The sequence below is a fragment of the Sciurus vulgaris genome (genome assembly GCF_902686455.1).
Source record: "Sciurus vulgaris genome assembly, chromosome: 10".
In the NCBI taxonomy this organism is placed as follows: domain Eukaryota; kingdom Metazoa; phylum Chordata; class Mammalia; order Rodentia; family Sciuridae; genus Sciurus; species Sciurus vulgaris.
In genome coordinates, this window is record NC_136470.1 from 134,772,379 (window position 1) to 134,796,268 (window position 23,890).

At 40.1% G+C, this 23,890-nt stretch overlaps 1 protein-coding gene across 2 annotated transcripts in view; it reads left to right on the plus strand.

Annotated features, from left to right (window-relative positions):
- The first annotated feature begins 21,490 nt into the window (after positions 1-21,490).
- AGTR1 (angiotensin II receptor type 1) overlaps positions 21,491-23,890 on the plus strand; it is a 44,280-nt gene continuing 41,880 nt past the window's right edge. The window contains exons 1-2 of one of the 2 annotated variants that reach the window (XM_079101148.1): positions 21,491-21,513; positions 21,657-21,903. The gene's annotated coding sequence lies outside the window, so the exon portion shown is untranslated. Of the gene's footprint in view, positions 21,514-21,656; positions 21,904-21,924; positions 22,055-23,890 lie in introns of those variants that run through there. The other variant, XM_079101149.1, reaches the window with a different exon arrangement.

Below are 23,890 nucleotides of genomic sequence, written 5' to 3' on the forward strand. Positions count from 1 at the left end.
ACTAAACACACACCTAGACCAGGGGTCAAGGAGGCTAAAGGAGGGTTCACCGGAAGGTAGAGCAGTCACACATGTGGCTAGTGTTCCATACTGGTACCTGACACAATGCCGAGTTGTCAACAGCACTTGCTCTGACTTTCTATTTTCAAAATAATAGAGTGATTCATCTGCTTCCTCCAAATATCACAAAAATCTCTCTTATGGCCCTCCCCAATGGGAAACTTACAGTGAGGAGAATTCTAAGAAAGGAAGCTGAGCCTAGACCAGGTGACATGTTATAAAGTTACCACAGTTCACCCCTTGTCAATATGGTAGCCAGGATACCCTTAAACCATACTTAGTTTCCAAGTAAAAACAATAGCAAAATCATGTTTCTGGCCAATATGCTGTTACAATCTGGTGTGCAATTGAAAAGAGTACAGAAGGTCCTTGTCCACCGTGGAGGGATGTTCTCCAGCTCCTGACCATGGCGGGGTGAGGTCTTCCCACCATCGTTCCCTCTTTCGGAGCCTTTCTTGGGCACACGATCCTGCGCATTGCTGGCTGCTGCTGCCCCAGTGTCGGGGCGGTACACTGTGAGGGTCCCAGCACTTCAGGTTCTCTCACATAATGCTCCTCTGCAAGGTCTGACGTGTGTGACCCAGGTCACCTCCCCTTTTTAATCCAACAGTGTGTCCTTTCAAAATGAGTAAACCATAAAAAGACCATTCAGAAAATAATTTTTTAAATTTTCCTAAAATTTGATTGAGGAAAATATTTTACATGATTGCTAAAAAGAACCCAAGCAATTATATAATTTCCCCCAAATTAAAAGATTTATACCTCTATCAATTCAGACTCTCTGCTCTCTGAAAATCTTATTTTTTCTGAAAACTGAATTTATTTTCTCCATTCAAAATTATGCTTTTTGTGAGAAACTTAAATATCAGTGTTTCAAGACAGCTTTACCAGTGATCAAAAATCTAACGAGAAAGTTAAAATCTTATTTTCTTGTTGCTTATTGGTGTTCATTTCTTTCCTTTTTACATATTAAACTATTCTGTTACTCTTCCTATGTTTATTTGTGCTCTCTGAACACGAGGCTCAAGCCCAACGTATGCCAGATTTTTCCTCTATGACTCTGAAATATTTCCCATAGCTGGAAATAGGGCAAATAAGTTTGTAATGGCAAGTAAATCCAAGAGATGAGAAGAATTTCAAGTGAGGGTCATTATTAGTCTGCTTTTTAAATTAGCTGTGTTCAATCTTTCAATCTCTTATGTTCAACAAACCCCACTCCTCCCTCCATTTCTTCCTCCAGGTCACCGTAAGATGAGCAGCCCATGATGTTCTGTTTCATGATAGACCAAGTGGCCATGGAATGAAACCTCTGAAACCATGAGCCAAAATAAAACAAATATTTTCTCCCTATGAGTTGATATCTCAGGCATTTTGTCACAGTAACAGAAAGTTGACTAACACAGAGAATACATTCATTTTCAGGTTGAAGGGGTAAGGCTTGGAAAATTTAATCTCTCCACAGTCCAACCTCTTACATAATTACAGGGCAAGAGCCCATTTTCTCCTGGTCTGTATTCTTTCTTTGATAAAAACATTTAAATTATGCTAAAAATATCAAACTGAGAACTGCTTTGTAATAGTAAAAATTCTTCCTTTCTTATCAAAATCCACTGCTTTTTTTAAACATTCAGAATTTGTTATATTTAGCATGTGTGTACGTGTGTGTAAAAAGGGTCTTATGTTAATAATGCATACAAATGTCAGTTTGGAAATCAAACCTGTGTTATGACAATTTAGTTCTTTTTTCCCTGATTGATCATAATTTTATCAATTTAATTTATCATTTGAATGTATGCTAAATAACAGCACACAGGATAAGACAGGGCTAATTGACATTTGCTCCTGTGCTTTCAGTAAGAGGTGAATCTGAGGAAGTGGCTCAGCTGCTCTGGGCTTCAATTCCTTCTTCCCCATGATGAGAAGAACCTTCAAGTCGGCTCAGCAGTCCAGGCACACCTGTGCCATTCTGAGTCTGTGGCAAGCAAGACACACACATCTTATACCTCACTGAAGTTTTAAAGAGTGAGTGCTTGCGTCGCAAAACACCCTCCAGGAGAGGGGAGAGGGCGGCTTGCTCGCAGTGCATGGAGCTCTGTCTAGCTCTGGACTCTGCACGGTGTTCCCATACCACACTCTCCAGCTACGAAACCCAAAAGAGGGCTGGGGTTGTGGCTCAGCGAGAGGGCGCTTGCCTAGCATGTGTGAGGCACTGGGTTCGATTCTCAGCACCACATATAAATAAAATAAAGGTATTGTGAAAAAACAACAACAACAACAACAAAAGAACTCCTGGGGACATCCATCGACGTACCTGGAAAGGCCACCTGGGTTCCGCCAAGCCTGCTCCTTCTCCTGCCAGTCCCACTCAGGGTCCCTTTGGTCTTTGGCCTCCTTCCACTGTTTTTTTCCATGATGTTGACTGTTTTCCACCTTGTATTTTTCCAAGTATTGAACACATTCAATTAAAATACAGCCAAGGATTAGAAGGCAGAAAGGAAGCCCAGAAGCCAGTGTCAGCAATTTTATGACTTCTAGAAAATTATGTGCATGAATATGTTTATAGCATGTCTGTGTGTGCATGCGCCTGCTTGTGTGTTTATACACGCAGAATAGATTCCACCCAAAGTCTCAGAAATTTCACTAATTTAAGAACTTTCAGCAATTCAAAGTTAAAAACAGAAAAGGAAAAATAATGACTCCTGAATGCTGAGATACTAAAATGTCAAACATAACTATGCATCTATTTGTACTGCAATATATGTTAAAACCCATTACAACCTTTGTCTTTCCATAGGGATAAATGTCACTGTCATGTGTTGAACAAATTGTATTTTGATTTTCCTTTTTATTGAAATGCTTATTTTTTGTGTTAGAAAGGGACAGTTGTAAAATTATTAACTGTACGTTAGTCTCATACTGGTTTCAGATTCTATTAAGCAATACAAACAGCAGCTTAGTGTTGGGAATTAGCCCCAAATGCAGCATATTCCATAGGAATGTATTCCATCCTTATGAGCTATTTCATGCTGCATGCCAAACACCAAAGCTATAAACAAGAGAATTATCAGTCATCAAACAAAGTACAAACAATAATAAATTTTGGCCAGTATAAAGAATCAGAGCAGATCTCCTCAAGGAATGAATGATGTTTGGCTTTCTCATGATGCATGGCCTTTATTGAGTATCTATTACATGCCAGATGTGAGTCCAATGGACATGAACATCTTGGACAATATTACACTGTCCTTTATCTCAGAAACAACATATCAAGACCAAGATTTAGAATAGTATTTCAGATATGTACCAAGATTTGTGTGTTCAAAAGGGTCTAATTAAAATTTTTGACATGATCTTCATTATCTATATCTAACCAACAGTAACATAGTAGTGTCTCCGGGGTCAACTGAAAACATTCATGTTTATTTTTTGTTTTTCTTCTCTGTAGAGATGACCTTTGTGTTGTACACTTAAATATTTGATCCTTGTAGAGAAGTAACCCAGATGGTTCTAGAAAGAGATTGCTACATTACATTCAAATTAAAATACAACTGTTTTATATATTTTGTGTGTATATTTTCCTCTTTTAAATAGAAATATCAGAAAATTGGAATAGAAAATAAGGTCAATTAAAATGGGAAATTCATGTTCCTTCAAGTATTTGGATTGAATCTTTGACCTTATTCTTACATTTGGACTGTGATGTTCTCTCCAAAAAATCAGAACAAAAAGAAGTCAAATAAATTCAGGGGGACCATTTTGTTGGCCTGAAAGAAGAATCTCTTGAACACACTTATACAAGTAGGATGACTAAGAAATCTGTGAGAATTAGTGATTGAGAAAATTATGATGAATTTGACTCTTCTCCAGTGTGCAGGAAAGGCAAATGGGCTTCTGTCTGTGAACCTGGATTAATTTATAGGATACAAATTCCAATTCACTTTTTCTCTCATCATCTAATAGTCATTGAGTCTTTTGTGCCCTTTTTTTTTTTATATTTGTATAGCTGTCTTCATTTGTAATGGTGCTTTTCTACTTAAACCTAAAAGCAAATGTGACAACTATTCAGAAAATTTGAATAGACATTATATTTGATAGATATAGCAATAGAGAAACCTTTGCAATTTCTCAAAATGGGCATCAGGTATGATCCCAGCAGGAAACAGAATTTACCCCAAATGGTCCAACAAAGATTGTGATACTTTTAAAAGCCTTACAGAAAAGAAAATAAGTGACAGCAAGTGCATAGACACTAATAGAAGAGGGAAGTTGTAACCACATGGGAAGAAATGGCAGGAAGACATGGCAGCCCTGGAACCTAGCAAGGGCTGCATTGCACAGAAGGAGCCTTCCAGGGGGAAATTAGAGACATGAAAGTGAGGAAATGCTCTCAGAGACTCAGTGACAAAGCAGAGAGGGAGCCATTGATAAACCTCCTCTCCCCCAGACCTTCTGCCTGTGCATCCTATTAGCCAAATGCATAAGACACCAAAATTATAAGCCAATCCAACCTATCACTGGCCAAATTCAACCAGAAGCTAACCAGGAAGACCAGGGAATGTCCTCAGGAGAGTCAATGTCCCAAGGAACAGTGCAAGACAGAGGACAGAGTATGAATGTGGAGGGTCATTTCAGGTGCAAATGACAATTAATTAGTATACCTAACAAACCCTTTAGAGTTAAGACACAAATTGGAAATATAAACAATGTGTTTGGGGGGGTTCACTGAGCAACAGCATAAAAAGTGAAAGTATCCAGACTGTAATAAATTGACTGATTTAAAGCCTGTATTTGTCTACAAAGTATGACCCTATGTTTGGGGATAAAGAAGAAAAGTCTCAAAACAAAGTGTAGACGTTATATCTCTTAAAATAAATTAGACTTGAAAATTGTTATTTCTGTATGCCCTGAGACCCAGTTATTCCACCCCAAGTAGATGTCTTTGAGAAATCTGTAATGGAGACAGGTCTAAAGATGTCCACTCCAAGACTATTGGTAATAGCCAAAATGGCAGTCCAGATGCCGGCTACAATGGCATGCAAGTGCCAGGGATAGTCCTTCTGTGAAATATCCTATCAGGTGAAAATTAGAAAATGAGAGCTATTCACAGCAACATGGAAAAGTCCTACCAATGTTGTGTTGAGCAGAAGATGGAGGTAAATCTGTTAACAGCATGCTCTCTGAATATGAAGTTTAAAAACTATACTTCTTGGCTACATCCATATGTAGAAAAAGTATACAGAAAAACAAGAAAACAAATACCATAAAACTGAGCATAAAGACATCTCTCTTTGGAATGCAGGGAGGTATTACAGAAAACAGGCATCTGGGAAGCATCCGATCTGGCAATGATTTTTTTTTAACTTGGATGGTGTTTACATGGACGCTTGCTCTGTAAGTATCTAATGCTGTGTGTATTTGATTTGCTCTTCTATATACATGCAATATTTCACAATAAAAATGACTTAAAATTATTACCTTAGTTTCTGTTGTTCAAAAATTTTGAATTTTATAATGAGGTTCCTTCTTGTAATTAAATAGATAATCCCTTTCCAGGAAACTTTAGTCTTTGAAATGATTTCCTTTCATTTCTAATCTTTAATTATAACACTCATCAGATCCAATAAATTAAGAGGAAGAGTCAAAACATTTTGTTTCTGCAATCTCCAAAAAGTTCATCTTAGTTGTACTGCCATTGAGGAATACAATTTGTCCCCAAGTCACGCATGCCACACTTTTTTAAAGAAGAGGAAACAGAATCAAAAATATACCTGATGGTTTGATCTCAAAAAAGGGAATTATAGTATGAAAATATCATTAAATAATAATGAAAATGACATCAGCATGTTCAAGATGATAGATAGATAGATAGATAGATAGATAGATAGATAGATAGATAGATAGATAGATAATCAATAGATAAAAAAATGACTTCTGGGTGACTGGATTCAGGGTAGGGTCAAGGTAAGTGACAGGAGCAGCATCCTCCGGGATCTCTGGGAGAGAGTCAGGCCTGGGAAGGAGGGAAAAGTCTTACCAAAATTAAATGTAAATTGGATTAGGAGCCTGATTAAAGCTGTGAAATAATTTATTCACAGAATAAATTATTTTTCCTACAACGTATTTGACTCCTAGTCCTTGAAATTTAGAAAAGTGCTGCTACATCTTGAGATTGCTCTCCTTTAATAACTAAGCATATTAGAGAGGTGACTTCTCATCATAGGGCAGTAAGAAATATTTCAATAACAATGTGCAGGTCCTGAGTGTCGCCCTTCTCTGTCACTGGCCCTAACCTTTTATTGTTAGACAGAACACATTCTGCAGCTGTGCTAAGGTTTCCTTCTCACGACGCGCTTTTCTCATGACCTAACGATGTCCGCATGTGTACCGTTTTCATACCTGCTCATCTTTCCACCTTTCCTTGTTAGCACATGCAAGGACTCATGCCAGGGAAGGGCTTAGTCATCGTTGCACCAAGGGGGTAGAGTAGCCCAGTAAGGACGCAGGGGTCAGTTGCTTCTTGGCACATTAGGCAGCATAGTCTCCAAGCCACTCTGATGAATGGAAGCCCTAGCCATATTCAAACTGCAGGGAGAATTTACTTTTCAACACTACCACTTGTATTCCCTTATTATTCTTAGATTGTTTCTCTATGACACTGTTCAAGGGTTTTGAAAATGGAGGGAAAAAAGAAAAGAAAGCTTGGAGTGGTTAATATTAACATATATTTCAGCATGGATTAAAAAAAGCTCTCTTCGTTATATTTCAATTACTTGCACACATTCCTAAGTCTCAAGCAAGTTTTTTTTTTTTTTTCTTTTTTGCACTCTCAGAAATATTCCATTTGCCAGAGCAGCTACGAGCTAGAAAGGGATGACCACATTAAGACACTTATCTTGCAAATAATGTCACCAAAGCGGGTCCCTATGTGTGCACAAGTAGGCGTTACCTAAACACAGGCATGCGCCTAAGAGCTGGAATTCAATTTTCAACTTTAAACTCCTCTGTCAAACAGAATGATTTTAAGGATCAAATTAAATTCCTCTTAGCCTTCTTAGAAGATTAATTTTAATTTCCATTAAAATTCCAATAATGTTTTTCATACAAATAGAAAAAGCAGTTATGAAATTCATAATTTGGAAAAATAAGAGGCCCAGAATAGCCAACACAATCCTTAGCAAGAAAAGTAATGCAGGAGGCTTCACAGTACCTGACCTTAGATTATATTACAGAGCTACAGTAACAAAAATGGCATGGTATTGGCACCAAAACAGGCATGAATACCAATGGTACAGAATAGAAGACACAAAGACCTATCCACATAAATACAGTCATCTTGTACTAGACAATGGCGCCATCAACATATACTGGAGAAAACAGTCTCTTTAACAAGTGGTGCTGGGATAACTGGAAATCCATATGTAGTAGATTGAAATTGAAACCCTATCTCTCATCCTGCACAAAACTCAAGTCAATGTGGATGAAGGGCTTAGGCATTAGACCAGAGACCCTGCTTCCACTAGAAGAAAAAATATGCCCAACTCTCCATCATGTTGGCTTAGGAACAGAATTCCTCAACAAGATCCTAAAGCACAAGAAGTAAGATCAAAAATCAATAAATGGGATGGAGTCAAACTAAAAAGTTTCTTCACGCCAAAGGAAACAATTAAGAACATAAAAGAGAGCCTGCAAAATGAGAGAAAATTTTTACAACCTGCTCAGATAGAGCATTAATCTCCAGGATATATAAAGAACTCGAAAAATTTAACACTGAAAAAACCAAATAACCCAATCAATAAATGGGCAAAGAAATTGAACAACCACTTCGCAGAAGAAGAAATACAAATAGGAATGGTCAACAAATATATGATAAAAATGTTCAACATCTAGAAATTAGAGAAATGCAAATTAAAACTATGCTGAGATTTCATCTCACTCCTGTCAGAATGGCAATTATTAAGAATACAAGCAACAATAAATGTTGGCGAGGATATGGAGGAAACGGTACACTCATACATTGCTGGTGGGACTAAAATTGGTGCAACCATTATGGAAAGCAGTATGGAGATTCCTCAGAAAACCTGAAATGGGACCACCATTTGACCCTGTGATCCCACTCCTCACCTTATACCCAAAGGACTTAAAATCAGCATGCTACAGTGATCTAGCCACATCAATGTTTTAGCAGCTCAATTCATAATAACCAAGCTATGGAACCAAACTAGGTGCCCTTCAACAGATGAATGGATACAGAAAATGTGATCCATATACACAATAGAATATTACTAAGCTATGAAGAAGAATGGAATTATGGCATTTTCAGGTAAATGGATGGAACTGGGAAATATCATGCTAAGTGAAATAAGTCAGTTCCAAAAAATCAAAGTCTGAATGTCCTCTCTGATATGTGGATGCTAACCCATAACAAGGGAGGATAGGGAAGGAAAGAACAGAAGTTCATTGTATGAATGAAGGGAAAGGAGTAGGAATGGGAATAGGGAAGACAGTGGAATGAATCAGACATAACTTTCCTTTGTTCCTGCATGAATGCACGACCAGTGTAACTCCACGTCAGGTACAACTGCAAGAATGGGATCCAAACTGGAATGGATGGCACTCCATGCATGCATAATATGTCAAAATACACCCTGCTGTCATGTATATCTAAAAACACCAAGTAAAAAGAAGAAGCTCCTCTTTCTAAAAACTAAAAAATATAAAAGACAAGTGACTTTAATCTCAATAAACATGATTAATTCATTTGAATAAACCAAAAGCCCTTTCCCTTCGATTGTTATTTTAAATTTCTGTTTTCCTTCCCTGTAACCCTCAGGAAATCTCTACACTTATTCTGCCAACCCCTAATTACTCTCTAACTGATTACAATGGGGTATCTGCCCTTCCACCCTACTAAAACCACTTTTTCTGGGTCACCAACTATTTGCAAGACACAGCATTATTTTGGGGTGCTCATGTGTTTGAATCGGACACATAACAGCCCTATTTAAAGCAAGAAGCAAGCCACAGCCCACTCCCTGATTTCCTGTGGCCCAGGAGCTTAGACTAGTTTTCACAGTTTTAAATGGTTACAACAATCAAAAGAACAATACTTTGTGCCATATGAAAATTATATTAATTAAATCTCAGCGTCCACAAATGAAGCTTGATTGGAACATAGCCAAAACTATGAGTCCATCAAATGGCTGCACCATGGACGCAGAGTTGAGCCACTGCCACGGGACAGGGTAGTCAGAGAGTCTGAGCTATTGACTCTGCGGCCCTTTACAGAAGATGGGTACCAATGCCAACTCCGTCCAATTGCATTTTGTGATGCCTTTTCTGCAAAAGTTTCTACCTGTCTGATCAGTCTTGCTCAGTTGCCATGATATTCAAGGAGGTCCTATATGCAAAGCACCTAAGGCAGTACCTGTCTCATGGTTCACGTGTGAATCGCTGTCCACAGGCGTCCTGGCTTCTCCACCTCCGCCCGTCCCTTGGTGCCTGGGATCACGAGGTTCCCTCTTCGTTTCGGCTGTCCTCATTCCTCACACTCTGATCTCATTTCCTGCAACACCCTAAAGCATCATCTACTTGCCGAGATCTCCCAAAGTCAGTCCAGATTTTGCTCATTTGGATGTCCTTCAAGGAAAAAAAGATTAGCACATCCAAATCAAATATGTCCTTCCTCTAAAATTTGCTCCATTTTTTTGCATCCGAGAGCTCAGTGAACAGCAGTCATCTAACCAAACTCACATCCCCAAACCCACTTGCTTTCTGCTCCCCTCCACCCTTCCCAGCCAAGCAGTCCATGAATCATTTCCCCAGCGTTTCTGATGCTGTCCCACCATCCATAGAGCCACCCCTTGAAGCCCTCTGCATTTCCCTTCTGGAATATCTGACTCTTCTTTCTGCCAGCAGTCTGGTTGTTTTCCAATCTATCCTCCACGTTCCAACAGAGTTAGCCGCCATCTTCTTATACAACCGGTGGGGTGGCAGGACTCTTTCAATGACCCTAGTGATTATGACTGCCCACAGGATATGGCCCAAACACTTGAACTCAGCCTTTCACAACTCATTCATTCCCTCAGCCAATGTTTATTGAGCATCTATTACATGTTTAGCACTGTGCCCGAGCGTGAGTTGAGCAGTAAAGAAGACCAGCGTGTTCTCTTCTCTTATGGGGATTTCAGCCCATCAAAGGTGATCAATATTAAAGTCATAAATAGTGCAGAAACTAGAGGATGAAGGATGGGGGGCAGAGTCAGAAAATAATTGCAACAATAACTATTCTAATCTTAAAATATCAAGGGGGAGATCCAGGAAATTACCAAGCAGCAAGCATGAAGTTAAGAATCATTCCACCCAAATCACAGTCAGATTTTCATAGTGTCACCTGCAAATGTAGTGGTCTCTGTCTGGAAGACCCTCACCTTCAAGGCATGGCCCAAATCCTTCCTCCTCTAGTGTGGGAAGCTGCCCCAGCTTGTGTCTGTGACAGTTCATCCTAGACTTCCAGCTCATGTTATTCAGACACAGCATTATGAAGCCTCCCTTATCTTGCCACCCTAGATTATGATCTTCTTATACTCAGGGGCTATGTCTTATTGATTCCCCCCATGACTAACCCAGTAAAAACTCTAGCTTGTTTAATTAATTAATTGTGTCCCTTCTGTGACTCAGGCCATAAATTGATTTATATCTATACTATTATAATAACAAATAGTTGATAAAAGAAAATCGTAAAGAGATATTTAAAGACCTAACAAGTTGCTCTTGGATACTAATCTAAAGAAAATAGTACTTTATTAATTTGCATTTTTAAGTAACAAATTTTAATATCATGAGTTTTCTCATATCAGTCACAAAAAGTCATGTGATTTGCCAAAAAGGCTTATTTAACTATTAAAACTCAATTTTAAGGCACCTTTTTTTTTCAATTTTAGCATACTCAAAGCATACGTTAGTGACATAAAAATCTCTTTGCTAATAAATATCAAGAGTAATATCCTCAAAATGAAATATGTGATTTATATGAATAATATGTGTACATCTTATAGATATTCAAGTCATAAACAATGCAGAAAATAGAAAATAAAGGATGGGGTACAGAAAGAGTCAGAAAATAATTATAATGATAACTATTCCAATCTTCACAATATGCCAAAGTGGAGATCCAGGAAATTACCAAGCAGCAAACATCAATACTAGGGAAGAATAAGAACAAATAATAATAGAAGTGATCAGGAAGTACTTAGGCAAGAACAATTTAATGAGCAGCTAGCAGCAGGAGTTCACATAGATTGTGGAATCCAAACCAGTCAGGAAGGGCGAGAACCAGGAGTGCACGCCAGAGGAGTGTGAGTTTGTCTATTTTAAATTATACCAATGGCAATGTGAAAAAGGGTCAGGAATTAAAATAGTCCTGTGAGGATAAAGATAAAATTAACTCTCCGCTCGTACACCAGAAGAAACGGTCCTTTAGTGAAATACAGCTCATGAGAAGACACCTTGAACCCAGTTCAGCCTCCACCACGGGATTCCAAGTGGTGGGCGCCAGAGCCTCAGCCCAACTCCCCACTGGACAGGTGCACAAATCCAGCTAATGAGTGGTTTCCAAGCCAGCCACGTCTGACCTGCCCATCCAGGCCTCCTCTGTGAACAACCCCAGGATGGACACTAGACTAGGTAAAGCCCTGAAAGCGGCTGTTAGCCATCAGGGGTGACAGGTGAGTGTAATAATGAGTTTTACTTCTCTAAAGATAATTCATATGTAAGGTTTCAAAATAGGGAAGACTTTAAACTTGACTCTGGGGTCAAGTTAAAATTTTTACACGGGCCTTAGGCAGCCTCGTTTATGAGAAGCCATCTAAAAAAGTGGAGTGCAGACCAGCTCCAACAGCTCTGCTCTAGAAAGACCTGCTTCCACTGAGCAGTGAGGATCCTCTGCTTGGATGAGGAATGGAAAACCCAACCAGCGGGGACATGCGTGTGCTCTGGCCAACACGGGCATGCTCAAGGTGGCTAGGTGCCAAAGAAGTGTCAGCCAAGTGGACAGTCTGATAGCATGACCTCCACAGTAGGTAAAGGACAGCCAGCACTATTGTCTGAACAAAATATAAGACAGTACAGAAGGTGCCACCCACCAAAACTGAACCAAAGAAAGGAAGATGGTGGAAATGCCTGCATCGCTTGGTGAAGACACAGTGGAAGTATAATCAAAGCCGGGGCAGGCAGCCCAGCCTTTCCTCGGCCAGCTGAATTCAAGCACAATTTTACAAATGTCACTCATTTTTCAGAATTTCTCATCTTCAAGTCTGTTGATTTTTTTACATGGGTCAAAATACATATGCTTCACGATCCTACAGTCCTAGCTTGTTCTTCCCTTTTGCTTCATTTTGCAGTACCTTCTCTTCCTGTGTAATTCTTCCTTCTTCTAAAGTTAAGTGTTTTAGAAATTGATGCAACTCTGATAAACGCCAGGTCCTCTGTACAGAGCATGATGCATTTATTCAGTGATCATATAAATAATGATGCTTGTAGTTTTAAAACATTCACATATAACAATTCTGCCGGGGATTCTATTTCTGTAGTATTTTTCCATTCTTTCCCATTATTTATCAACATTTTAATTAGAGAATATAGTGACCTTGACATTTTTAGAAAGTGAAAGTAATTCAACATTAAAGTGATCCATCTTTTACTACATTTTATGTCCTCTTTAAGGTTAAAAACACTCTCATTCCTATTAGTTTTCCCCTTTCCTCATGAATATTTAAATACTTTTTAAAACAGTTAACTCATATTAATAACATTTAACTTAGACAAAAACACTTAACTGTTAGATTTTTTTTCTAAGCCTCTATAAAGTCTATCAGCTTTACCAGTTTATTGGATAATACTTAAAATAGTCTCAAGTTCTAGCGAATCACAGAACCTTACAAATGGCTCATTACATCTCTGTAAATAAAGCTTGATAAAAAATAGAAATCCTATCTGAGCAATGATCTTGGAAGTTTATAATTTTTTAAAAAAGGTTAAATTTGTAAAAGGTAGAAAATAAGGATAAAGCTGGCATTCCCTCATTCTACATAATCATTTCTGATAGTATACTGTATAGATAATTGAAATAAATCTCATGAAAAGTAGATGTTCCTCGTATACACAGGATGTAAAACTCAGCTATATTTATGAGGCTTGCTACATTGTCCCCATTCACCAATATTCAGCAATTCTGGGTTTCAGTCAAATTTATCTTTTTCTCCACATTTCTGTAAAGCTACTTAAAGCAGGGATACAAATTTTCGTAAAGTCATTGTGTAAGTAGATTTCTATAATATCAAAAGGATAAGGATTTCTTAGTGACTATTTGAATTTTGGGCAACATGTATGTGTAGAATTACTGGAGCTAATTTAAAAATAGCTAGTATTTATTTATCCCTAACTATACACCAGGCACAGTCATATTTATTTTACCTGTATTAACTCATTTATCCTCATTCACATCAAGTCCTATTATTAGTCACATTTTACTGATAACTATAACTGAAGCACAGTTTAAATAACTTGTCCAAGTTCACACACATAGCCAGCAGGATTTTAGAAATCCTTCTTTTAAGTGACAGAAGCCATCAAGCTACCAGCTGGCTTGACCAAGCTATCCCGGTGTGTCTTGATGTAAAGAAAACCAACACGAGGTCTCTGGCCTCCTAGTTAACATTTCTCACCATAAACTCATGCTACCCTTATATTTTCAAAACCAGAGCACAAAGTCCAAAGGAGAAAGCAGTAACTTTGGGCAAATATGAAAAGGAAAGTTAAGAAACTGCAATTTGATCTGAATCTTTGAGGACAGGCAAGTTTTCCTATAGCAAAGATGGGAAGGGGTCTGAAGGTGGGTCTGCAAGGGTGAAGGGTGAAGGTGAAGAGTAGCCCAGAGAAGGGAATCTAGTGATGGGGGAGGGATGTGTGAGAGCAGCTCAGGTGAGCTGGAATAAAATGGGGCTGTCCTAGTAAATTTTTGCAAATGGTTTTTAATTTTCTTTACTGATGGTACTTGGAAATAACTTCTCCTTTTTAAAAATATTTTTTAATTGTAGATGGACACAATACCTTTATTTTATTTTATTTTTTTAATGTTGTGCTAAGGATTTAACCCAGTGCCTCACACATGCTAGGTAAGTGCTCTACCACTGAGCCACAACCCCAGACCCCTAGTAAATTCAAAGTTCATAAAGCTTAAGAATATCTTTTGAGAAAAAAAAATTTAGGGCAAGGAAAATATGAAGAAGGTTCTCTATTTTTTTTTTCTTTGTCATAGCAGAAGTGGCTCCCATGGGCATTCCATTGTATGATCTCCAGTAGCTGTGCTGTGAGTTCGCTGGAGTCTGCATGGGATAGACTAACGTGATCAGTGGAACCCGGTGGGCTCTCTGAGACAGTGAACTAAGATCCACACAGGAGCAGACGAGGTGATGTCTGCCAGAGGATCCATCTCAAAAGCCGGCCTTGATTCTCAGCATCTCTTCAGTAGGACAGACTTCCATATAGGAACACTCCTGAGCACGGTGAACACTTACATATGTTTTACCACCCTTTAGCAAGCAAATGCCAGCTACTGAGTCGCCATGAAATATGGGCAAACCAATCATACATTTGAAATCAGGCAAGTGCCCTATAAGGCACACCTGAGCACCCTCTCAGGGCTGAAGCCAGCGGGCCTTCAGGTGTGTGGTCAGCCAGAACTGTCCACAAAATTCCACCCATGAGCCCACTTTCCAAACAGTTCCTTGCTAACCCCTGCCTTCTTGTTCATCCTGCTCATTTTCTGTAGTGTCTTAAAAAAACTCTGGACAATAAGCAGAAAAAAAAAAAAAATATATATATATATGTATATTCAGAAATAGCTACTGTTAGCATTTCAGTGCATTTAGTCATTTGCATACATATGTGTGTGGCTATAAAACACATGTATGTTCTACACAATATGGATAATGGTATACATATTGTTTCATTAGCTAATTTATTTAACTACCATATCATAAATATTTTCCATATCATTGAATATCTTTCCACCTTATTTTGAATGACTAAAAACTATCCTGGATGTAGCATAACTTATTTAAACAAACCTCCAGGGAGGGAACATTAAAGTTGCTTTCAATTCTGTACTATTATATAAAGTAGTATGCAAAATATCCTGTGTGCAAATCTTTGTATATATCCATGATTGCTTTCAGAATAATTTCCCAATTGATGAGGATCTACAACAATATATATGAGAGAGCTGACTTCTTCCCACCCCAGCAAAAACAGAATTCTGAGGTGATCCTCTTTTCTTTTGAATCTTTGCTCATTTTATAGATAAAAAGGCATTGCTTTAAATAACATTTTTATTATTGGAAAGAGTAAACTTTTTTCACGTTGATTAGGCCTTGCATTCCTTCCTTTGCATGTCCTGTTGAGTCATTTGCAGATGGTCCAGCTCTGACCACAGCCCTGGCCTCAGCACAAGCAGGGCTCAGGGGCTGTCCCTAGTCCTCTAGCATTGTGAGGGCAGGCTTGCCTTCAGTTGGGTTCACACTGCCAGCAATACAGTGAGAGTGCAACCAGATCCCACCTCATACGGCACAGCCAGAAAGGAAAGAGAAGGAGCAATAGTAAACAGGACTCCACATCACGATTTCAAAATGTAAATACTAGAAACACATTAATCAGAAAAATTTCAAGTTTTATTCCTCTTTAAAAAAAAAAAAAATCAGTATTACGGTTTGAATGTCAGGTGTCCCCAAAAGCTCACGTGTGAAACAGGGTTCAGAGGGGAAATGATTGGGTTGTGAGAGCCTTAGCCCAATCAGTGAATTAATCCCTGATGGGATTAACTGGGTGGTAACTGGAGGCAGGTGGTGTGGCAGGAGGAGGTGGGCACTGGGGGTGTGGCTTTGGGGTATATATTTTGTATCTGGAGAGTGGAGTCTCTTTTTCTTTCTGCTTCCTGATCATACGAGACACTTCCCTCTGCCACACTCTTCCGCCGTGACGTTCAACCTCACCAAGGCCCTAAGGAGTAGAGCTGGCTGTCTATAGATTGAGACCTCTGAAACCGTAAGCCCCCAGTTAAACATTTCCTGCTCTAAAATTGTTCTGGTCAAGTCTTTTAGACAAAATGGTGAAGAAGCTGACTGAAACAATCAGCAAGCCAGTATATCCCTGAAGAGCAGGAAAAACTCCATGCTTCTCACTGAAAATAGCTATGCTCCATTAAGCACTTACTGGGTACAGAGCACAGTATCTGGAACTTTTGCATATCCTCATTTTCTTAACCCTGGCTAAAGGGTAAGGAATATTGCTACTCTGTGTGTTAAAAATCAATATCAGAGGGCAAATATGTCCAAGTACCCAGGACTAATAAGTAGCAGAATTAGGCTTCAAACCTCTGTCTCTAGTCACAAATCAGTATCTTTTACCAAAGGACGAATGTTCAGAGTTGCAGTCTGCCTTATCTGAAATGTTTAGGACCAGAAGTGTTTCCAATGTTTGAATTTTGGAATATTTCACATACATAATGAAATATCTTGGGGATGAGACTCAAGTCTGAACAGGAAATCATTTATGTATCACGTATAACTTACATAGCCAAAACATAATTCTAGACAATATTTTTAAGACCTTTTGTGCATGAAACAAAGTTTCGTTTTGAGGAACTTTCCATATGTGTTATCACGTCAAAAAGTACCAAATTTTGGATCATTTAAGATTCTGGATTTTCAGATTAGGGATGCTTGACTTATAGTAGAAAAGTCCAGAGGTTTAGCCACAGCGTTGTTGGACCAATTCATCACAGTCACAACGATGCTATTGATTTCTTGGAAGCTTCTCCTTCTCATCTGCTTGCTTCTGCTGCCATAATATCCCTGGGAACAAACCCCACCCTTTCGGAAGGTCCCTCCAATGCAGCACTAACTCTCTAAGAAATCTCCAGCCCTCAAAACTATAATCATATCTCAAACTAAGTTGGGATTTAGTGCAGGAGTGACTATGTTTAGTGATTCACAGCATCACGTAGATTTAAAAATACGACCATCTCCTGAAACTTGGACCATGATCACAAAGGCATTTCCTATTTTCATCCTCAGACCCTGAAGGCCATTTGCCACCCACACCTGGCTTTTCTACAACAGGTAAATGGTCACAAACATCTCTGATGCTCCAAGGTGCATCTCCAAGAGGGTCCGATTTCAAAACTGAGCAGAGCAATAAGTGAATACCTAGGAGAAGGTTGACACGGGACAGAGGAGGCAGATGCTCAGGGCCTCTTCTCCACTCACAGTCCGGGTACAGTGACCACCAGGGGTTTCCAGGCCGCTCTCCCCAGCCCACTCTTCCTGTGGAGGGAAGGAAAAGCCAAGGTTTTTATCTCTGTTTTCCCATCACTTAGCATAGCAGCAAACACAAAGAAGCTCAATGAACATTTGCTAAATAAATATACCAGGAGAGACAAGAGAAAGCTGTTAGTCACAGGGAAGTGTGACATAACATCAAAGTATTATCAGCCTACACATTCTTGACTACTGATAGGCAGGGGGCATCACCTCCAAGACAGTGTTGACTGTTTAAAACACTGGAGCTGTGAGCCCAGAAATCAGCACTGAGGAAAGAAGAAGAAAGGTGGCCAGAATCCTACAAAAAGTCCTAGAAGTCCCCTTTAGTAACTTCACTCTTTCTCTTTTTCTTTAAACTCCTGTCTCCAAAGGGTCCTCCCCTTGTCATGGCCGGGGGTGGGAAGGGGTAGCTCTTCTCCTGTGCTGGGTGCCTCAGGAGTACAGTGAACTGCTAAGGCCCAGCCTGTCTCAGAGGTTCATCTAGTGGAGAAGGCCATGCCGTTCCCCTCCTTGGTCGGCACCACTAGACCCAGGGAATGTGACTTTTTCAGCTTTGCGTTCCCACCAAGTTCTCCTGCAGAAAACCGCTCATTACGTGCGCCATGATTACAGTCATCTGCCATTGCAGAGCCAGGCACAAAGGCAGGGCCTGAGCTCCTCTGCTCTCTGCAGAAACCAACGTCGGACACCCATGCCTTGACTTCTCTACACAGATTTCATATTTTGCATTTGTAAAAAGCCTTATGAACGAGTATCCACCCACTCAGAATGCACAGTTCACATGTTCCTAGTATATGTGTTAAATTGTGCATTCACCACCAAACCTAACTTACATTTTCATTGCCCTAAGAAGAAACCCTAAACTCACTTTCAGTCAACACCATTCCCTCCTGCCCTCTCCTCCTTAGCCCTCGGCAACAAAAATTTTACACGTGTGTCGAATTCTCTACATTCTACAAAATGCCTTTCCTGAAATGGAATGATTCTCAGGTGGTCTTTTATGACTGGTTTCTTTTCAAGGTTCATCCATGTCTTAACATGTACTTGGATACCTTTTAACTGCCAAGTAATATTCCATGGATACTTCACATTCTCTCTAGTCACTAATCAGTTGATGGACATTTGACTAGTTTCTGCCTTGGGGCTTTTATGAAGAAAGGTGCTACAAATTTTCCTATCTATGTTTTTTTGTGGGCTTGTGATTTTATTTCTCATGGATATATTTGTCAGAATGGAATTGCTGAGTCATATAACTCTGTGCTTAAACTTTGAGAAATTGCCCAAGTGTTTGAAAAATACTTTGAAAAGTGGTTACACCGTTTTGTTGATTCCCACCAACAATATATGTGAGCTCCAATTTCTCCACTTCCTGACAAGTACTTACTATCTTTAGCCATTCTAGGTTGGCACGAAATGATATCTCATTGTAGTTTTGATTTCATTGTCCTGATGGCTAATAATGCTAAGTCTTTTCATGTGCTTGTTGACCTTTTATCTGTCTTCTTCGGAGAAATGTCTAATCAGATATTTTACACATTTTTTTAATGCATGATTACTTATGTTACTATTACTGAGTTGAAAAAAATCTTTATATATTCTGAATGCAAGTTCTTATAAGATATATGATTTGCAAAAATCTTATATTCTGTGGATTTTTTCCTCTTAACTTTGTTATTACCTGTTGAAGTACAGAAGTTTTTCGTATTGATGAAACCCAACATCTCTTTTCTTTTTATTTCTTACACCTACTACTCAACTATCACTAAATGCAGGTATAGTTTTTGCTGTATATCTGAAAAGACTTGCACAACTCAAGGTCAAAAAGTTTTATTCCTATGCTCTCTCTTAAGAGTTTATAATTTTAGTTCCCACATTTAAGGCTATGATCCACTTTGAATTCATATTTGTGTGAATACTCGTTCATAAAGCTTTTTAAATGCAAGAGATCCAACTTCAGTATTTCAATGTGAGCCAACAGTTGTTCTGAAACCATTTTTTTTTTTTTCATTCCACCATTAAATGTTAGTGTATGGACTCAACTCTATACTCTTTTTTCATGTATATATCCCTATGTCAGTACCAACACTGACTTGGTTATTGTAGCTTTGTAGTACATTCTGAAGCTGGGAAGTGTGAGTCCTCTAACTTTGTTCTTTTTCAGAATTATTTTCACTATTCTATGTGGCTTGCACTATCCCATGAATTTTAGGACTCCCTTGCTAATTTCTGTAAAAAAAAAAAAAAGAAAGAAAGAAAGAAATGCTTATCAGGATTTTGTTCTGGATTGTGTTTAATTTGTAGATCATTTGGGGGTAACCTCATTTTTGTAATATTAGATCTTCCAGTATATGAAAATGGAATGTGATTCCATTTATTTAGAGTTAATATAATTCATTTCAACAATGTTTTTGGTACAGTTTAGGGAACATATTTTGTACATCTTGTGTTATTCAGTACTGGGAAATGAACTTCAGGCCTTGCCTGTGCTAAGCATGCTCTCTCCCCCTGAGCTACGTTCCCGGGCACTTCTATGCTTTTGGTTAAATTTATTCCTAAGCACTTTTATTCCTTGGTCTATTGTAAATGGGATTATTTCATTTCATTTTTTGATTGTTCATTGCTAGTATATCCAAATACCACTGATTTTTCTGTATTGATCTATATTCTGAAACCTTCCTTATTTATTAGTTCTAAAAGTCACATCTATTTTTCTGTTTTGTTTGGTTTTGTTTTCTTGGTTGCTTAGAGTTTTCTAATTATAAGATCATGTCATGTGCAAATACAAACAGTTTTTCTTTCTTTCTTATCTGGATGCCTTTCATTTCTTTTTCTTGCCTAACTGCTCTGGTTATGGTGGTGCACACCTGTTATTCCAGCGACTTGCGAGGCTGAGGCAGGAGGATCTCGAGTTCAAAGCCAACCTCGGCAACAGCAAGGCGCTAAGTAACTCAGTGAGACTCTGTCTCAAAACAAAATACAAAATAGGGCTGGGGATGTGGCTCAGTGGTTGAGTGCCCTTGAATTCAATCCCTGTTACCTACCCTCCCCCCCAAAAAAAACTACTACAAAGTTGCGGAGTGGGAAGATCAGACATCTTGTCTTTCTAGTGGTCTTAGACACAAAATCTTGTTCTGGGTAGCAAAAGATTGTTGAGCAACATTAACTATGATGTTAGGGAGGTTCACAAAGATAGACTTTCTTCTTTGGGGAAGTCCTTTCTCTTCCTTGTTTGTTGAGTATTTTTATCATGAAAGGTTGTTATATTTTGTCAAGTTGATTTTTTTTATTTTATCTTATTGATGTGATGATATGGGTTTTGTCCTTTGTTCTGTTGATATGGTTTAACACATTAACTCATTTTGGTAAGCTCATCTTGCTTTCCTGGGATAAATCTCACTTGATCTTGGTATATAGTCATTTTTATGTGTTACTGGATTCTAATTCTCACCATTTCAGAGAGGTTTTTTTGGTTTTTTTTTTTTTTTTTTTTTTTAATCTGTATTCAGAAAAGATAAGGGCCTGTGGTTTTTTATTTGTTTATTGTGATTTCTTTATCTGGTTTTGGTACCAGAGTAGTTCTGGCCTCATAGCATGCAATGGGAAATATTCCTTTTACCCTTCAATTTTTTTTTTTTTTTTTTTGGTAAGAGTTTTAAAAGAATTGATATTAACTTGTTGGCAAATATTTGGTGATATTTAGTTTTATAACTTTAAAACAAGCAACTTGGGTAGCATATCCAATAGGAGGAAATGAAAATCCACCCTTTCATTTTAGAACCTTGAAATTAATCTATGTGATCCATGATCCATAACAGTATTGCCAAATTTTGAGTTACAGGAAAGACAAGGAAGTTTCCTGATTCATCCTTAACAGAGAGAGAGAGAGAGAGAGAGAGAGAGAGAGAGAGAGAGAGAGAGAGAGAGAGAGAGAGAGAGAGAGAGAGAGAGAAGGAGAGAGAGAGAGAGAGAGGTAACATTTATCTCCGTGGAAACACGATGCTCCTTTACCACCAGCTCCCGCGCTTCCTTCGGGACCCCTCAGGATGGGATGCGGGATTCCAGGGCAGGTGCGCGCTGGGTAGGTGACACGGGACATGGGACGCCTGTGGCATCCGCGCGGCCATCAGAATCTGGAGAGGGCGGGGTTGGGCCGGGAGGGTCTCCTGGGGCGGGGCGGAGGAGGAAGGCAAAACAGTCTCATCCCTGGAACCCACGGAGCAGCAACACCCCTTGCTATAAATTTGGAGCTGCCTCTTGGAGGCTGATCGCAGCGCCTGACAGCTGGGATCCTAGGCAGTAGCGAGCGGCAGGACGCCTGTGAGGGTACACAGCTGCCAGCTTTGCCGGACCCTGGCAACGATCGATGGCCATCGGCTGTATCTGACCCAGAGAGTGAGGGCGCACAGCCGGGCACGGAGGCGAGGCGCAGCCAGCTCGCTGCGGGACGTGGCGCAGCGCCCCGGACAGGGTGAGTGCCCCTGACCTCCTGGCCTGCTTGGGGACTGCAGGGGCGGGAGTGGCAGCCCGCGGTGGATGCCGCGCTGGGAGGCTCCCCAGGACCCGGGAGAGCCACCGCGTTTCCTGTCGCGCTCCCTCCGGAGCCAGCCGCAGGCCCCCAGGTCAGGTGAGGGGCTTCTGGCACCGAGGCCACAGCCTGGGCTTATTTGCAGCGCGCGCTCCAAAAATTTTCATTTGGTTTCGACCTAGCTTTTCCGAGTACAAGCTAGAATTCAGGAGACATGGGAGGCGGCCGAGTCAACTTTCTTCCGAGGCTTCTGGATTAGTCTGTAACTGAGAGCTGACAGGCAAGCCCGCGTGACCCCGCGGGCCCTCCTTTTGAAAAGTTGTGCGCTCTTAATGTAAAGTTAAGTAAGCGTCCTCTGCCTAACCCTCTGCTTCCCAGGCAGCGTCGCGCACCGCTCATCTCCCCTTCCCCCTGTCCCTGCCACCCCTACCAGTGGATAAGTGGCATCGGACACAGTCCCCACCGGTGCCAAACTCTCCTACCCGCAGGTGCTCCCAGGAGATGCACCGAATGGGGAGCACAAGGGAGCAGAGCTTCTCCATACCCCGTCTCCACAACCTTGACCTGCGCACTTTTGTAACTAAGGCTGGATTTTAGTGAAAGACAGACTTCTGTGTCGGACTGAGCAGAGTCTGTTGTGCGGTTCCCTACTCCACTTATCTAACACCCCGTTTTCCAGTTCTCCTAAACAAATGTCCACTTCTGCCTCTGCACAGTGCCAGCCTTCTGTGGTCGCCAAAGAGCTCAACAAATCTTCTCGAGTGTCTCCTCTTCCATTTTCTTTGGGCAAGCACTAGAGAGACCTGGCCATTGACCCTCCTGGGGCCATCTCTTTACCTAATCTTTGTTGGCTAATGACCTCATTAAGTATCCAAACTCCACTACCAGCCCTCAGAAGCCTCTCTGCTCAGTGCAAGTTTGGGTGCTTCCTTTCCCCTGGGGTCACTTTTGGATCTTGGCTGCATTTATTTCCTGTGTCATTCTGGGAAGAGAGAGTAATAGGGAGGAAGGGAGGCAAGAAGCCCCACACCCTGTAGTCCTGTTTATAAATATTGAGCAACTTGTGTCCTCTTGAAGGTGCTTCCTCCCTAACATAACTCTCTTGGCAATTACCAGCAGAGGGGTCTATGGCCCCAGGTGTTTATTTATCTTAGCACAAACTTTCACCCCTTTATGATCTTCTCTAAAACTGAAACTGGGGGTCTGAGAGTATAGCTCAGTGGTAGACCGCTTGCCTAGCATGTACCCTGGGTTAAAGAAACAAACAAAATCCTTTTTCTCCTGTAGTGATTCCATAGCTATAAAGGCCCTATGTAGATAATCCCTCCTTAGGCTGTGATGGGTTCCCTAGTGATGTTGTCCTAGGACCCTCTTCCTCTCCACCACCCTCGCTGGCAACAGCGCAGGGCAGGGAAGCACAGGGAGAAGGGACTGGGGACTAGCTGTTCACTAGCCATTCAACTGTGAACCTTAGGTCTCTGCCCATAAGGTCCCCTTCCAGTGGTAAAAGCTCTTGAGTCTTTTGGTTTCTTGGTTGTTGCTTTAAAAAAAAAAAATCTGAAAAAAATTAACCTGTTAGCCCATATTGGCAGTCTTCAAAATTGTCTAATTTTACTGCTAAATTATCTGCCTGGACAAACATTAAGTCTCCAATGATAGATCCGAGTGTCCATCTTGTAAATTATGGTTGGCAGCTCCTATAACGTGGTTCAGGGAGGAGCCTCAACTGGCTAAAATTTCATGATTATTAGTTTCAAAACTCTTACTACTCTGGCTCCTTTTTCTCCCTAGTTTTTTCTCCTTGACTTCATTGTTCTCGGTTCTCATCGTGAGGTCTTGAATTCTGGTTCTGCTAGTCTTTGAGCCGAAAGGAAATCAACTGCCCGTCGTTCATCTCAGAAGAAAACTGATCATTCTTCCACTGGCCCCA